Below are 17,803 nucleotides of genomic sequence, written 5' to 3'. Positions count from 1 at the left end.
GGAAGTTGGGGAACACAAGCTAGATTTTTTTGCTTCTTTCTTTCTTTCATTTCTTTTATCTTTTTTTTCAAGCTAGATATTTTAAATCCACTGGCCATAACAAACTAATAGCAGACCCCTTCTCCCAATTACTGAGCTTTAAAAAAAAAAAAAAAAAACAGTGGGAAGTTTCATGTTGGTTGCTTACCTGGTTCCATTTTTCTTTGTTATTAAAGTATAAGCCTTAGTCATTAGTATATGAATGTAAATTGCATATGAATGTAAAGTCTCTTCATTTTATAAAATCCACAAATTTTCAAACACTAGATTCTAGAGTTAAGTTGAAACAGCTTATATTATTTTTGTTTATTTGCTATTTGGCCTGAATTGCATGTTGAAAGAACTAGTTAATATAAGTGTACAAACCTAAGATTAGCATATAATTTGCCATCCAAGCTGTAACATTTTTAAGAGTAAAAGTAGATACTATGAATAATTTTGTAAGAACAAGGGCATACATTGGGCAAAATGGATTATTGTGTCATATGGATACCCTATTCTTATCTGAAATGAGATGTGTATGTAATACGAAACCTTCTTCTAAAAAATTGAATTAAAATATTGAAAAGAAATATTGAAAAGAAATTATTTCTTTCATATATCATCTTCTCTTGCTTTCTGTCTTTGTCTCTCTCTGGCTCAATACATTAATAAATCAGATCCCAGCAAGTTGAAATAAATTACTCGCTCAAAGTCATAATAACTCACAAGATATTTAGGATCATAATTTGTGGATTTTGATTACCAGTACAGTGCTATTTCCACTCAGTGAATAACAACACTGAATTTGAAAACATCAAAATCTATTTATGAGTCCAGTTTTACAGCAGCAGTTACATATTTTAGCTAAGCTATAGCTAGAAAAAGTGGCCAATTTTGTCTGCTGATAATTGAAACACATAAATTCTGACCATATAGAATATACTTTTAAGGTTTTATAATAAAAAAATGGTAATGGGATGATATAAGAACATAAACAAATGTTAAACCCAATATCAGAAATTCTGTCAGTGGACACATTAGGGAAATGAGGGCAACATAACCATGCAGGAGAGTTTTTTTGTTTTTTTTTATTTTATGTGAACTCATGGATGTTTACTGCCCTTATTTCCTATAATTTCATAATAAACTTGTTGGAATTTTCTTCATTAGTAAGTATTCTCTAGTGTAAACAAATAGATTTTTAAAAAATTGTCAACACAGTATGCTTAGAATTTTACTAACGTTACTTCAAATACTTCTTAAACAGAGCTTTGTTTGGGGGATGGATTCCATTTAATGCTGTTCTGAGAAATTGTCCTGACAAAGCACTGGTGTAGAGGCCTGATAACCCCTTCTTCCTACAGAGAAAATTTGCCTTGAAGGGCTTCTTTTCCAAGTTGTATGGTATCTTCATTGGTACTGACAGTCTTCTGTTTGTAATGCTGAAGAACTGACAGCAGCAGCCATTTTTATTGTAATCTAGAAATCAAGTAAAATGGTACTGATCTCAAATAACTAAGAATAGGGAAAAAGAGCTTTGTCTACAAAATCTGGTTCATTGCCACAATTTCAAGTATTAGACTTGAATCTAAATTATATCTCCCATGAAAGTGTCACATTCATTTAATATCTGGCTTTGATATCTGGTGTCTGGCTGGTACCATGACAATAACTAAGAATCTTAATTATATGTCCTTTACTTGGGAAATGGATTAAACACACACACACAGACCCCCTCCATGAAGAAGGTAAAAGTATTTTTAACTTAATGACATGATATGAAATAAAGCCAAATCAGGAAAAGTTATTTTTTTTGGCAAATCCCAGTACAATATTGAATACTATCAACTAAATTATATTTTAATAGCCAGAGAGCATAAATATAATGCTAAACAGCTCAAAAAGGGCAAACAAGCAAATCTTAATATATATGGTCTGTGTACTTCTAACTTATTAAATTTTTAAAAATTTGATTTTCATTGATCAAAACACTGATTTTTATGAAAAAAAAAATCCCCTGAATAGCTGGTGTATAATTTCTAAAATTGGCAAATATTTTACTCACTGGCAGGGGAAATGTATATCTCACAATGAGATTGAGAAAAATGTTGATTGGGAAGCGTATGGATGTTTCAGTTTCCCCATCAAGTAATTACATGACAAGAGGCAAAAATTTTGCAACTCGCCTACAGAAGGGTTAATCGATACATATTTTGAATCATTTATTCATTTATTTATTCTAAAATATTTAAGTACTCTAAGTCACTGTTAGACACAGTATACCTAGAAAGGTACTTCTATATCCAAGATAGAGTCACTTTTGCTTCAGCAAAAACAACCATAAAAATTAAATTAAGCTTCTTTCCTCCTTTAGTCCCTGTTTCTCAAAATATCACTTGCCTCCACTATTGCTTCACTTAGTTTCCAAAACACAATTTTGTTATCCTCTAAGGCCATGCTACCTCTCTTCTTTAAACATGTCTATTTTTACTTGAGTCATGAATCAACCTTTGAATCTGAACTGGATTTTCATAGACTGCCTGCTGTTTCATTTTTCTGATTGCCAGCAAGGATATGGAGAGCTGAATGAGACAGTGATGTCTAAGTGCAGAATAAGATCCTACGTACTCTTTCATTATACAGCATTGGACACTGATGAAAGAAAGATAAAAATAACTATAAAAGATACATGATCAGTTCTGAAATAGCTTGTAATTTAAAGAGAAATCCAATCACACTAATTTTTTTAACTCTTAATGAGGTTAATATCTTGCTTACTAAAAAGATGTCTTTTATTTTCTATTATTAGTTGATGTTAAATAGTGACGAAACCTAGAAGTTTGTGAAGAGGAATATGCAGAAGTGACCCATGGCCAGTTGAATGTATCTGTCCTTAGGACCTTCAATTAGCAAAATTAAAAGTAATAGGAACTAAAAGTAATTGCATAAACACTAGACACATTAAAACAACCTCTTCCCTTTTGCTTTATGGATAGCACAATCAAATGTATTTCAAAACAAGTCTCTAGCAGTAGAAAATTAGGAAATTTAACCTACTGGTCATGCATTTAAAAAATGTAAATGATATGTGAATGTGACTCATATTTCTTCTCAAAAATAATATTTATTTTGGTTATTTAATTTAAAAAACAAAACATATTTTAAGGTAATATAATATGAAAGCTTGGTAGAAATATTTGTGACCCTTTAGAATAGTTTATGAATTTAGAATAATATACAGTTAAGAAACCACATGAAAGCAAAAATAACAGCTATCTATTATACCCCAGTAAAAAAACTGATCAGCATAATTTTAGGAATTTTTTTCTTAAGTAGAGATGCCTTATGCTTGCCAAGGAATAATTAATTCAAAATCTCTGTGGGTTGGGCAGCCTGGGTGTCTCAGTGGTTTAGTGCCGCCTTTAGCACAGAGCCTGATCCTGGAGACATGGGATCAAGTCCCACTTCAGGCTCCCTGCATGGAGCCTGCTTCTCCCTTTGCCTGGGTCTCTGCCTCTCTCTCTCCTTCTGTCTCTCATGAATAAATAAATAAATAATCTTAAAAATAAATCTCTGTGGGTTGATCATGTACGTTTATATTTTAAAAGTCAGCAAAGTGATTCAGATATCACCCACTATTCTTGCATGTGCCAAGCTCCATTTAAATAGAATAAACCATAAATGTAAGTTTCACTGTTATTGTGCATAGAGTGATAGCTGAACAGACAACATAGAGAAACTATGCATTTAATTTGAATTTGAGAAATAGTAAATTTATAATGCAATCAAAGAAAGCTGTTAATGGGCACCTGGGTGGCTCAGTGGTTGAGCATCTGCCTTTGGCTCAGGTCATGGTCCTGGGATCCCAGGATGGAGTTCTGCATCAGGCTCCCTGTGGGGAGCTTCTCCCTCTGCCTAAGTCTCTGCCTCTCTCTCATGAGTAAATAAGTAAAATCTTAAAAAAAAAAAAGCTATTAGCAGACAAGGATAGTTGTGTATTTTCCTTTATTACTTATATAGGCATATAAATCTCTGAAAATATTTTGTCACTAATACATGATTAAAATTCTATCCCCATTAAAGATAAGGAAGCTGATGCAGAATAAGTTAAAGTGCAGCCTTTTATCACTCTAAATGCCTGAGCGGAATAAGATGTATCTACTTTTCTCAACTAATTATTCAAAACATAGCCATATACTAATATTAATTAGGAATATGGACTTAAGAACAAAAGACCTGACAGTGTTTGCCTATTAGAAATGTCATAGAAGAATAAAATCAATGGAAAGGTTATAGATAAGGAGCTGTTTTGTGTTAGAAACCTTTTTTGTTAACATTATTTGACTCTCTTATTTATTTACGTGAAAGTTTGGATTTTGTGAGATCCTTACCTATCTCAACATTTTGGAAAACAAACTTCATCTCAACACATGATGCTGATGAACAAAATAAAATTAAAAAAAAATTAAACTATCCACAAATTTAACTAGAATCGCAGTCAGCAGTAGGAGAAACATTTGGTTGGTTTATTTAAGAAAGGCATTACTTGCACTTGAATAGCACTGCATTTGTTTATATCAACAAAACATTAGTTTCTGTATACTCTCTCAATTTTTGTCACAACTTTCCTGCCTGCATTAATCACTACATTTAAAGCTGAGTAACCTGAAGGATTATGGGAAGGAATGTTCTTCAATTGTTTCCCAACATGACAGAACAAAGTCAAGATTAGCACATAAGAATCCACACTCCGTAGTGCTCTTCTTCTTAAAGGCTACAGTGCTGATATAAACATTTTTTGGATTTTTTTAGAGACTTTTTTTTTTTTTTAAGTAATCTCTACACCCAACATGGGGCTCAAACTCACAACCAAGAGATCAAGAGTTGCACACTCCACTGACTGAGCCAGCCAGGCACCCCCAATATAAATTCTTAGTATGTGCTTAAAGATGAAAATGCATAAGAGATGCTGAAAAAAGGTGGAACCCCTTATTGTAGTCAGGTAATCTGACAAGGAAGTTTCTGAAGATTCTGCCTTTTTGGAAGTGTTTAAGTCCTCAGAAAGGAAATGTGAATTTTTCCTGGAGAGTTGAGATATTCATTTTTCTCAAAAAAAAAAAAATGGGTTTATCCATATATTCTCAGTGAAATCTTTATGATTTATGATACTATGGCACAGTAAATAATCCATCTCGATGCAGAGATATAATTCCATTCTTATTATATAACTCAGTGGAGGACCTATGGGTATGTGTACCATTTCTCTGGCATTCTTTGTTGTAAAAATTATAAATATCATTCCAAAGTAGGAATTTTTGAAAGATTAGAGTTTATGCAGTGTATTAAACAAATTCATTCACCAGGAGAAGCAGCTCAGCACATTTGGGGACTAGGAAGGACAGCAAGACTACACCAGAACTTCAAAATTGGACCATATCACAATAGTATTTAGCACAATGACTTACAACTATGCAGAAATATAGTATTCCCAGTCCTGAAGGCAGTGGGGCCCAAACCCACTGGTCATGAGTAGTTTCGTTAATTTACCTCAGTGTGTCATGAAAAAAATATCTTTTTCTGTGTGTATTAAAATTAAAGGAAATTTGAAAATCATGGAGCCCAGACTGCAATGAATGTGAGCTACAAGAAAAGTAGGAGAGCAGGTGGAGGCCCTTTCATGCAAAGCCTCATAGTTCATGGAGAAAAATTTAGAATTTAGGTGGGAAGGCATTTACAAGGAGTGACATGATTTCATTTATATTTTGATAAGCTGCTATATGGAGAGTGCACAAAGCAAAGTATTAGAATTAAAGAGCACTCCATATGTTCATCATTAGGTTGACCCTGGGGATGTTACTTGCTATCCCAGTGCCTCAGTTTTTATCAAATTATCAAAGATAACAGCATTTGTCCTGGATTTGTATCACAGGTGTCTTGTGAAGGGAAGTTGTATAATGTCTGTGCTTGCCCTGAGAAGGTAAGACATAAAAGGAATCTTGTTATTTCTGTTACTGACACCACACAATCCAACTGCCAACTCTCTTAAAGATCAGTTTGTGAGCAAGGGTTGATTGGTATATTAACTTCCCAGAAGGAGAGAGATAACAGAGCAGTAAGTCACTGGGGATTGCTTTGACACTAATCAGTTCCCTGTGGCCATTCTACTCAGGATGAAGATGAATAGCAATAGAGACACATATTCATCTGTGACCCTTTGCTATCAATTAAGTTTCCTGAATAAACCATAAAGGCATGTAATCACTTCACTGTTATATTGCTATTTTTCTGCTTAAAGTACTTTAGGAGTAAGACATGACTCTTAAGAGTGTCCAGTTCACAGTCATTCTGCAGGTATTGAAGAAGACAAGCATTACAGATCTACCCTGACACACAGCAACCTGTAGGTCTTATACAGATAAGGTTTTCAAGATGTCTAGATGTGAAAAACCAAAACACTAATTTCTGTTTTGTTTCACAGAGTGTAGAGTTGTCTTTTCCTTCCTGAATAAAGAATGTATTTGTTTGTTTGTTTAAATATTTTATTTATTTATTCATGAGAGTCACAGAGAGAGAGAGGCAGAGACACAGGCAGAGGGAGAAGCAGGCTCCATGCAGGCAGCCCAATGCGGGACTCGATCCCAGGACCCCAGAATCACACCCTGAGCCAAAGGCAGATGCTCAACTGCTGAGCCACCCAGGCATCCCAAGAAAATGTTTTTATTCCACTTTCTCAAACTATATTTAAAAATGAAATAAAATAACATTATGGTGACATTGAGCTGAAAAAAAGTTTATTTATATATTGGTTCTTTAAATGTACATAAAAGCATGGGTCTCTATTTCAAAATGCAAAATATTTTCAGTGGTATCTGAAAGGCAGTTAAGGAAGGGGTTTTTAGAATGATAAAAACACTAGAGCAAGAGAATACTAATGTGATACAAGGGAAGTTACTCAGGAAAGAGAGAGAAATTGATGAGAGGGGAATGGATATTACTATATGAAAAGAAAAGGACGGATTAATTTTAGGGATGACATCCTTGAGTATGTGACTAAATAAAGATCCAAAGTAAGAAAGGAAGGTTTGGCCTTTGATTGAAGTAGGGCCATCTCATCCATTATTAGAGGAGAAAAAGGCAAAAGTACGGTTGCAGTTTCATCAAGTAGATATGGAGTATAGAAATCTGCCTACCTTTATTTTCCATTTTAATTTTTAAGCAAGATCATCATCTGTGAGTCAGTCAAGAAGAGCATCAGAGGAGATTTGAGGGGAAAAAAAGGTTGAGAATAAGTTCAAATAAAGGGACATAAGCAATCTCATTGAGTGCTACAGTTTCAACTTTCTTAAATTCACTTCACTGGGTCATCATTGCTCACAGACCTGTGTTCCTTAGAAGAAGAAACTTTCCAAATCAAGAAGATTCCCTTTGTTCTTATGAAGCAATTCTCAAGAGAGTTTTGTTATTCAATTGTGAGTAATGAAAATAAGTAATGAAATCATGAAAATAGCACCAATTTAAAAATCAGAATATCATTCAAGATTTTACTCCACTGTACATAGGCTATGTTGGTCTTTGGCAAGTTCCTTAACTGCTTTAAAGAGAAGTTTGAACTGAACTGTAAATGCTGGAAAGAAGAAAAGCAGTTGCCTAGAGATGAGAGGAGGAAGGAGGGATTAGAAAGAGCACAGGGAAACTTTTGGGATTTAGAGATCCATTTATTATTGGGATTGTGGTGACAGTTTCCTACACATATAAATAAAACAAAACTTATCAGATTTTAGGTTTTAGTGCTGCCAAAGTGAGCACCAGATCTCAGGTCTTAAATTCATGCAATATATTATATTCAATATACAATAATAGGCTTCTAAATGAAAGAAATGGAGTTTGTAGAGTATAACCTAACTAATTCACATATTTTTGTATAAATTTCAAATAAGAGTACACATACAAATGACTCAAATTCTGAAGTGCTCTATAAGACATTTTTTGAAAGTAAGGTTTTATAATATGAAAAGTTTCTCAACCGTGAAAACAATAAATACTTATATCTGAGACTAAATTTAATTGAAGAAGCCTGAAGGAATTTTTTTTTTCATGCTGCACAATAGAGCTAATGTAAGGGTATGCAAGTCTGTCAATACTTTAGCTCAAGATGATAATTGGTACAAGAAGTATCAGTGGGTAAGGGTGCCACAGAGGCTGTTATCAGGGAATTTTCAGAAAATGGTGTTTAGCTGCTTTTGTATGCTTCACCCACTTTGCTATCTAGGCATCAAATTATCTCATGTTGCTAAAGCCCTCTTTGTCATTCTTCTCAACTCAGCTGCAGAGAAGCTAATTGATGCGACCCTAATAATATATTTAGGTACTTAATTTGTCATCCCGAAGTAGAATACCTGTATTTTCAAAGAAAGTCTATAGAAGCTTATGTATGCACTCAATCTTATTCCATAATTCAGTTATCCCTCTTATGATAGGTGCTTTAACCATAAAAAAATGAGTAATATAAAATAATCATTTGTTATTTTCTGTTATAAGAAAGGTTTTTTTTTCTTTTTCCTTATTCAAGTTTAACCAGTTATTTAAGCATCCTCTCTAGTTTTACTTTCTGTGTGATGTCTCTGCTCCCAACTTATTTTGCACTTAATTTGGGACTGTATTTTCTAACACTTAATTTTCACAAGTGTTCATTTTACATAGATGGAAAGGGATGCCATGGTAGGAGCTCTGTTTTCTTAGTTTATCGTATATCAAATACACCATAGGAAACAATAAAAATCTTAACAAAGGAAAATCTGTAAATTCTCCAGACTCTTCTCTTTTATGTTACCTCAGCAATACTGGTGTTTCCCCCTGTTCCCATGCACTGGTAGTTTATTACTGCCTTTTACATTGCTAATGAGCTTGATACATTTATGTATAATAACACTTGTTACATATTATTAGATTTACCTGTTTACATTCCGTAGGCCCTTAATGCAGGATATACATATTTTTCACTTTTATATGCTCAGAACTGAGAGAGTTCCTGACACTTAACAAATCATAACTGTTGAAAAGTGAAGGAAGAAACAAAGAAAAAGAAGGAGAGAGAGAGTCACTATTTTAAAAATAAAGGTTATCTCAGGAAATGAAAGTTCAAAGACAAAACTCCATGACATCAGTGTTCACATTCTAAGTGGTCTGTTTTGCATCTACACAGTGTATATTAAACAATTAGAATTATTATTATTGCTTTTAACTGAACTATGAATACAGGCTTGATCTAAACACAGATTTTATGGTTCTACTTACTCTAAGTTTCCAAGCACTCATTAAGGCATATTCCACTTGCTGGACTTTAAAAACATTGGTATATTCCATGTACACACACATTCAGAAGTACAGGAGGCCCCAATGTCAATATTAGCAACACTTGATAACCCTCATTGATTTGGATTTCTTTTCTCAAGAGATAGCCATTGTATTCAGGCATGATAAGATGTGTCATAAAGCATAAACTTACTAAACATTGGATGAGAGTTATGAAAATCTCTACTATTGTAAGACTAGTGTATATTTAATTGAGAAGTTTAACATTTAGTGTCAGGAATTATTTAGTCACTTGCCAAAAGCATGACATATATCTCATGCTACTGTTACTTTTTAAGCACATTAAATGCATTTTGATCAATAAAATTGCATGTTCAGAGCACGTGTCCTCATTTATTTTAGGGAAAAGACATTTAAAATCAGATTGCATGCTGATCTTCCATAAAAATGTTATACTACCACATCTACAAAGTACATTTATATAGGAAAGAGCTCATAATCTTACTTCTGTCCTATATATGAATTTTGAATGATATTAACTAATATTTAAAAGATTTTTCACTTTGTTATTTTTCATTACTATTCTTATTATGGCCTGTTTTTTTCTATTTAGTCTTCAAAGGGATACTAAAAAGGTTGAGGTTAGCAAAATACATTTGTAAGTCAGATGTTTTCATAGCCCTTTACATCTATGCTGAAGAAAAAAAAAGGCATTTTTCATAATAGTTCATAATATCCAACATTTTAACTTCAGAATGAATTTTGAAGTAAAAAATTTAAATGTAGTAGGTTAACATTGAAACTGATTTATTTTCTAATTTAAATAATAATACACAGAAAAAATACTATATGTTTTTCAGAATTGCAAAGAATCTCAAAATAGCCTAAAACAGTTACGTCTTTTTAATTGCATGCATTTCTTAATTTTAAAAAAATTGCATCTCTTCTTACTAATCCTTGTGAAAAATACTCATCTAAAGTGTAAAGTAGTCTTAAGTGACATACCAATTCATACACCTCATGCACCTGTACACACACACACACACACACACACACAAATACAATATTAGAATTATTGGGGGATCCCTGGGTGGCTCAGCGGTTCAGCACCTGCCTTTGCCCCATCCCCCTTTGTCCCGGGCATGATCCAGGAGTTCCAGGATCGAGTCCCATCTCAGGCTCCCAGCATGGAGCCTGCTTCTCCCTCTGCCTGTGTCTCTGCCTCTCTCTCTCTCTCTCTCTCTCTGTCTATCATAAATAAATAAAATCTTTAAAAAAAAAGAATTATTGCTTAAATGCATGATTTTAAATAATAAGAAATATTCTATATATTTTTATATTCATTCCTAGTGGTCTTGATTACTACCCATGGGTTTAAGTTACTGTTTGGTGTCATTTCCTCTTAGTTTCAGTACTTTCAAGATTCTATTTTAGGGCTAAGCTTCCATCAGATTGCTTATGATGTGTCTAGGTATGGTTACGGCTATGAGTAGCATTCTTGGAATTGTTGAGCCTTGTGGATCACTAGATTGTGTCTGTATGAAATGTAGGTAGTTATCAGTCATTATTTCTTGAAATATTTTTCTGTCCTTTTATCTCCTCTCTTTTTGATATGCTTAGTATGATCACTGAGAATCTATTCAGTACTTTTTATTGTTCATTGTTTCATATTTGATAATATCTACTGATTCATCTTTGAGTTTATTCATTCTCTTATGTCATCTTAAATTTGCTGTCATATCTGCCTGGTGATTGTCTTCTTTTTTTTTCCATTTAGTCCTTGTACTTTTCAACTCTGGCATTTTCATTTGGTTTCATCTGTCATGTTTATTTCTCTATAATGATATGTTATTCGTTATTTACAACAAGTGCTGTAAAGTCTTTTTCTATGCAATCTAATATCTGGTCCCATCTAGTTTCTATTGATTATATTTCCTAAATTATGTCCAATTTTCCTGTTTATATGCATGTCTTATCAATTTTGGTCAAAAAGTGCAATTCTATAATATAGTGACTCTGAATTTTGTTTTATTGTTCTGAAGTTTTGTTTGTGTTTTTGTAACTTGTTTCCACTTAAACTTATCTGTCTTTCCCATGGTATGTGGCCACTGATGTATATATGTGTATACCTTTTTTAAAATTCTTATTTTTATATTTTGTCTTAGCTTTCTAGGGTTTCTTTAGTGTCTAACTAACTAGCATATTTGTCAGCCAATGATTTACGAAGAGGTTACAATAAATAAAACACTATAAGCCCAGGTAGCTTCCATCCTCTTCTGATTAATATCTGTGTGAGTTGGTAAATGAATTCAAAGTTGCAAAAAGTTCTCAAGTCTTTTTTGGTTTTTACTTTCCACTGGGCTCTTTAAGGTTCTCTTGCAAAGATGCAAGTTTTTGTTCAAGGCTCAATTAAACACCCTCACTTCCTCCAGCAACGCAGCTAATTTTCACAGCCAGCCTCCCTTTCTGATAAAGTTACTATAACTAAACTGAGAGTCAGTGGTGGGTCCAGGCAAGAATAAAACATATATTCACTGTTACTACCCAAAATGCTAGCACTTTTTTTTTAATAAAGAATAAACTGTTCTCATTTTGTTGTTGCTTTTGATTGGGGTTTCAGTGCTATGAAATGATAGCACTTTATAATTCAATTTTATACTTATTTACACTTATTTTGGAAGAAAAGACTTATCAATACCGTTAAATATGTGCAATTAAAGGTCTTCTCCCAATTATCTTTAAGACATATTTTTAAATGAAAAATTTTTTATTTTTTTTTTTAATTTTTATTTATTTTTTTAAATGAAAATTAATGTTTACATTTACCCACACATGTATCTTCTCTGTCTTCATTCCTTTATGTAGATCTAATTTTCCATCTGATTCTATCTCTTCCCACCAGAAGAACTTCTTCTAGCATTTGTTACAGAGCAGACCTCCTGGCAATAAGTGATCTCAGATTGTTTCTGTCTGAAAACATGTTTATTTTGCTTCCATTTAAAATTGAATATTGAATTTTGCTTCTCTCAGACTCTTGCAAGATCTGGAGCTATTGTTGCTCAAATGAGTCAGGATGCTATTTTCACATTTTTAAAGGGCTAATATGTTCCAGAATAGGGAAGTAGACATAGTTTTTAAAGCCAAATAAAGAGTTGACTGATCCATGATCATTATTAGCAGAATTTAAATTTTGATTCTAGTCATTTGGCCTGCCCAGCAGTGATGAGATTAAAGGAATGGAAAGCATAGTAAGAGTGCTTTGGGATTGAACTTTTTTTATTAGACCAGCAGAAAATTTCATATATATTACTTTTGCTTTAGATATCAGGTAGCAAATATTAAGTTTCCCCTAAAAATATCACCTATTAGGACTATTCACAAATATAGTCTAATAATTGACTAGGTCTGACACAGTAGCTAATTATAAGTCACCAGATTTCTCAAGAGTTTCTACATCTTAATTGTAGACCAACTTATGTTTTACAGCCCACAGAAGTGTGTATGTGTGGGGAAGTGGTGGAGAACTCATGCACAATGTCATCTAAAGGAGATAAACATCTGTGGGGGTAAATATCCAATGACGATAATATGCAGGAGAACACAAACTTTTGTATTCTTTACCCCAATTAACTTGAGGTAGTCTAAAGATGAAATTTTCAGTTGCACCATGACCTCCCTGGGTGATATGCAGCTTGGTCCTCTCTTACTTTTTGTTTCTGTTTAATATGCAAACATGAGTGTGAGATCTTTAGTATATTTGATAAGTTAACTTAATATGAATTTAAGTACAGTTTTCCTAAATATTTCTATTGAAATAACTTAAAAATGCAAAAAAAAGAATATTGAAAAGTAATGTTTTCATGAGGCAATAATGCTAATAATGCTATTTTTTTCTTTGTTAACTCCATTTAACTTTTGCTTGTGTAGTTTCTGAAAAATCTTGTGTCATCTTTGTACTTAAACTGTTTCTATTTTTCACCTCTTTGCTTTGATATTATATTTTTCTTTGTTTTTTAGCAAGTTCTATGATATCTATAATTTCTAGAACTGTTTCTATTGATGGATTTGTCTTCAGGTTATGGGTCATATTTTTGTGTTTCCTTGGATGCTTCAGAATTGTTTGGATGACAACTGTAAATTTTTCATCATTGGTTTCTGCATTTTATGCTTTTTAAAAATTTTTTTTAGAGATTTTATTTATTTATTCATGAGAGACACAGATAGAGAGGCAGAGACATAGGCAGAGGAACTGCGGAACTCAATCCCAGGACCCCGAGATCATGACCTGAGCCAAAGGCAGGCACTCAACCACTGAGCCACCCAGGCATCCCTTTGCCTTTTGTTATATTACTTTAATTGTATTAAATGTTTTTCAGGCATAGAGTTAAGTTACCTGAAATTAACTATTTCAAAATTTGCTTTTCAGATTTGTTAAGGTGGTTCCAGAGCAGCTATTAGTCTAGAGCTAATTTAGCTCCAATACTACAATAAGCCTTCTAGGATTCTGTGTGATACTTTGTAAATTACAAATTGTCTTCACTAAGGTGGGTATTTCAGTCATTCTTAGCCATGTGTGAGCTCAGAGAATTGTCTGATCTACTGTTTTTAATGGTTCTGTTTCTAGCCTGTTATACTCTCCTTGTATACATGTGTAGTCATTCCCAAGCAAATGCTTGAGAGAAACCCTCTGCTGATTTAACACAAAACAAAAACTTTGTGTGTGTGTGTGTGTGTGTGTGTGTGTATACTTCTCTCCTCATTGGTAATATATACTACATGGCTGCTTGAAATCCAACCTGCCTTTCTTCAAGTAAATACGAGTGTTATGCTCACTTTGGACCCGCTTTGCAGGGTAGAGCAGTCAGCTATGTAAATCATAGGGTCTACACTGTTTATTTCCTTCCTTTTAGGTATCACATCTTTGTGTTACCCATTGTTCATCTGAAAGTTGTTTCATATTTCTTTGGAGATTATCTATATCTACTGTCCCCGTAAAATATCTTGGCCATTATTTCCTATTTTGATTTTCATAGGGATGCATTAAAACTATAGATCATTTACAGGAGAATTAACATCTTTGTAAGTCTTTGATTGAAACTTTTCATCAAAGAAAACACTATTTCTCTGTTTATTTCATTTTATTTTTCTCTAACATATTTTATAATTATCTTTATAGAAGTCTGAAATACATTTTTGTATTTATTAACTAAGTATAAAAATTACACAGAATAATTTAATATAATTACAAGACTCATGGAACTAGGCACAGTTTACTCACATGAGACTTTAGTAAAACCAAAGGATACAACATAGCAGAAGAAAGTTTAGTATTGGTAATCACGAGGAGTCCAGAGTTCCAGGTACAATCCCCTGGGTCTTTTCTCAATAGAACAGAATGTACTTCATCTTCAGATTTGAACCACTACATTATATGTTTGCCATCCTAATTCCAGGGGAGCTTAGGCACAACTTCCTGGAGGGATCTTTTATTCCCTGCTACTTGCATCGCTAAAAATAAACAGTCTAGCTGGTTAAGCCAACTGAAAAGCATCGTTCCAGACGTTCCTGAATAATGTAGATAAGCTAAAACAAGTATCTTCACAGGAGTTTCAAATTAACATTGCATATTATAAATTACTAGCTAGACCATTCTTTTCTTGGCTAAGGATCATGATCAACTTTCCAGGCTCACTGAAGATAAACAGAGATACTTTGGACCACTGCAAGAAAACCCTATTCTAATATGGTACTTAATATTTTGACACTGTTGTATTATATTTTACATGTCATTTTCTTTGTTTTTGAAAAAAAGAAATGCATTTTTAACCAAACACCCATACACATATAAATGGAATTATACAGTATTTGTCTTTTTATGACTTACTGTGGCAAATGGTAGGATTTACTATATTTTAAAAGCTGAATAAAATTCCATTGTATGTATATATCACATTTTCTTTATCCATTCATCTGTTGATGGACATTTGGATTGTTTCCATATGTTGGCCATTGTGGATGATGCTGCAAAGAACACAGGAGTGCAGAAATATCTTTAAAATCCTGATTTCGGGCAGCCTGGGTGGCTCAGTGGTTTAGGGCCACCTTCAGCCCAGAGCCTGATCATGGAAACCTAGGATTGAGTCCCAAGTCAGGCTTCCTGCATGGAGCCTGCTTCTCCCTCTGTCTGTCTCTGCCTCTCTCTCTCTCTCTCTCTCTCTCTGTGTGTCTCTCATGAATAAATAAACAAAATCATAAATAAAAATAAATAAATAAATAAATAAATAAATAAATAAATAAATAAAATCCTGATTTCAATTCTTTTGGATATATACCTAGGAGTGGGAGTACTTAATTATGTAGAAATATATTTTTAATTTTTTTTAGGAACTCTCATGTTGTTTCTCATAGTAGATGCACCAGTTTGCATTTCCACCAACAGGATCCAGGGGTTCCAGGTTCTGCACATGCTCACCAACTGTTTATTCTTTTGTTTTTTGATAATAACCATCTTAACAGGTATGGTATGATATATCTTATTTGGATTTAAAGATGCAGTAGTGTTTCGTATCAATTAGTTTTATATATAGCAACATTAGTAAGGTATTAATTGAAATAATTTATTGTTGGATTAGTTTAGATTTTCTATATTACCAGTCATTCCATTGCTGTCAGTTTCTTTTTTCTTCTTGCTTTTCAACTCCTGTGCCATTTTCTTCTTCCCTTACTAATTAGGATCTTTAGTAAAATGTTGAAAAGAATTGGTGAAATCAGATATTCCTGATTTATTCTTAATCTCAAAAAGAAAGCTTTGATAGTTTCATATTAACTATATCAGTTTCTGTTGAATCTTTGTAGATACGAATGTTCTTAATAATAACATCTCCTTTTTGTTCTCATTTGGTTGGGTTGATTATCAATTGAAGCTGAAATTCATGAAGGAAATATAGACTTCTTGCTAAATTGGATTGTAGTGAAATGACATTCTTTTGAGTTTTGTCGACAGTCAAATGTATCAATTCAATGACTTTAGAGCACATAATAAATTTACCCACTTTTTAATTTCTCTTATTTTGCCATATATTTTAATTCTAAAAATGTAAGACATTATAATTTTGTCTAGTTATTTAGGTTAAATGGATTCTTCATCATTCTTCATTCCTTCCTGAATCATGGATCTTTTACCTAGAATTATTATATTTTAGCCTAGAATATATTCCTGTTTATTAAAAATTTTTTCAGCCTCATTTATTTTATCTTCATTCTTTCTTTTCAACTCTTGAGGATGTGGTTATAGACTTCTAAGCAATCAGTATTTTTTTTCAATGTTACATATGTCAGCTCACTGTCTTCAATTACTATTGAGAAGTCAGTTTTTAATCAGGTTTTAGGAGATTATGTTTCTTATTTTCTTTACATTTAGCTTTGGAAAAGTATATATTAGTTTTCAGTGACTGCTGTAATTAATTACCACAAACTTTGGTGGCATAAAAAACAGAAATTTATTCTCTCAGAAATTCAGTTCTGAAAACCTGAAGTCTAAAGTCAAGGTATCAACAGGGCTATGCTCCCTCTAGGAGCTCTAGGAGGAGATTCCATTCCTTAACTCTCTGTTTTTAGTTGGTACCTCAGCATCTTTGGACTTGCTTAATTGAGTCTCTTCTATCTTCATGTCACCTTCTTCTCTTTTGCTTGTCTCAAATCTCCCTTCTGCTTTTCTCTTATGAAGATTCTTCATTGGATGTATAGCCTATACAGATAATCCAGGATTATCTCATCTCAAGATCTTTATCTCAAATACATCTCTAAAGATCCTTTTTCAAATAAAGTAATATTCACAGATTCTCTGAATATTTTTTTCTCATTTTTTTTTTCATTTATTTATGATAGTCACAGAGAGAGAGAGAGAGAGAGAGAGAGGCAGAGGCATAGGCAGAGGGAGAAGCAGGCTCCATGCACTGGGAGCCCGATGTGGGATTCGATCCCGGGTCTCCAGGATCGCGCCCTGGGCCAAAGGCAGATGCCAAACCACTGCGCCACCCAGGGATCCCAGATTCTCTGAATATTAAATGAATATTTTTGGTGGGGCCATTTTTCAACCTAACACAAGTTTAGTTATATTTTTATTCCTGTACATTCTGCTCTTGAACCTCTCAATTACTGTCATTAGTTTTCAAAAATTATCCATCATTACCTCTTCAACTACTGTTTCTGTTTCATTCAAGCAAGACAAATAAATATATCATAGTTATTTTCCTGTATTGCCTTTGTCTTTTATCTATAGTTTATACTTTTTTTTAATTTCTTTTCTGTCTTTTTAAAGATATTTTCTTTTGACCTATGTTCTAGTTCATTAATTCTCTCTTTTGTTTTATCTATCTTAATAGTAAACCCAACTCTTGAGTTTTTCATTTCAATCACTGTATTTTCCAGTTTAAGATGTTAAGTTTGTTCCTCTTTAAATGTTTTGTGT

General features: G+C 33.1%; 1 long non-coding RNA gene across 1 annotated transcript in view; it reads right to left on the bottom strand.

Annotated features, from left to right (window-relative positions):
• The window catches only part of LOC144295113 (uncharacterized), a 49,112-nt gene extending 31,902 nt beyond the window's left edge, over nt 1-17,210 (bottom strand). The window contains exons 1-2 of the long non-coding RNA XR_013362532.1: nt 15,218-17,210; nt 8,974-9,070 (exon numbers count right to left, since the gene is read on the bottom strand). This is a non-coding gene — a long non-coding RNA (uncharacterized LOC144295113). The remainder of the gene's footprint in view (nt 1-8,973; nt 9,071-15,217) is intronic.
• Between the last annotated feature and the right edge of the window lie 593 nt (nt 17,211-17,803).

This window comes from Canis aureus, chromosome 23, assembly GCF_053574225.1.
Source record: "Canis aureus isolate CA01 chromosome 23, VMU_Caureus_v.1.0, whole genome shotgun sequence".
Lineage (NCBI taxonomy): Eukaryota > Metazoa > Chordata > Mammalia > Carnivora > Canidae > Canis > Canis aureus.
Note: the sequence above shows the minus strand (reverse complement) of the source record. Positions and strands in the feature narration are given on the sequence as shown.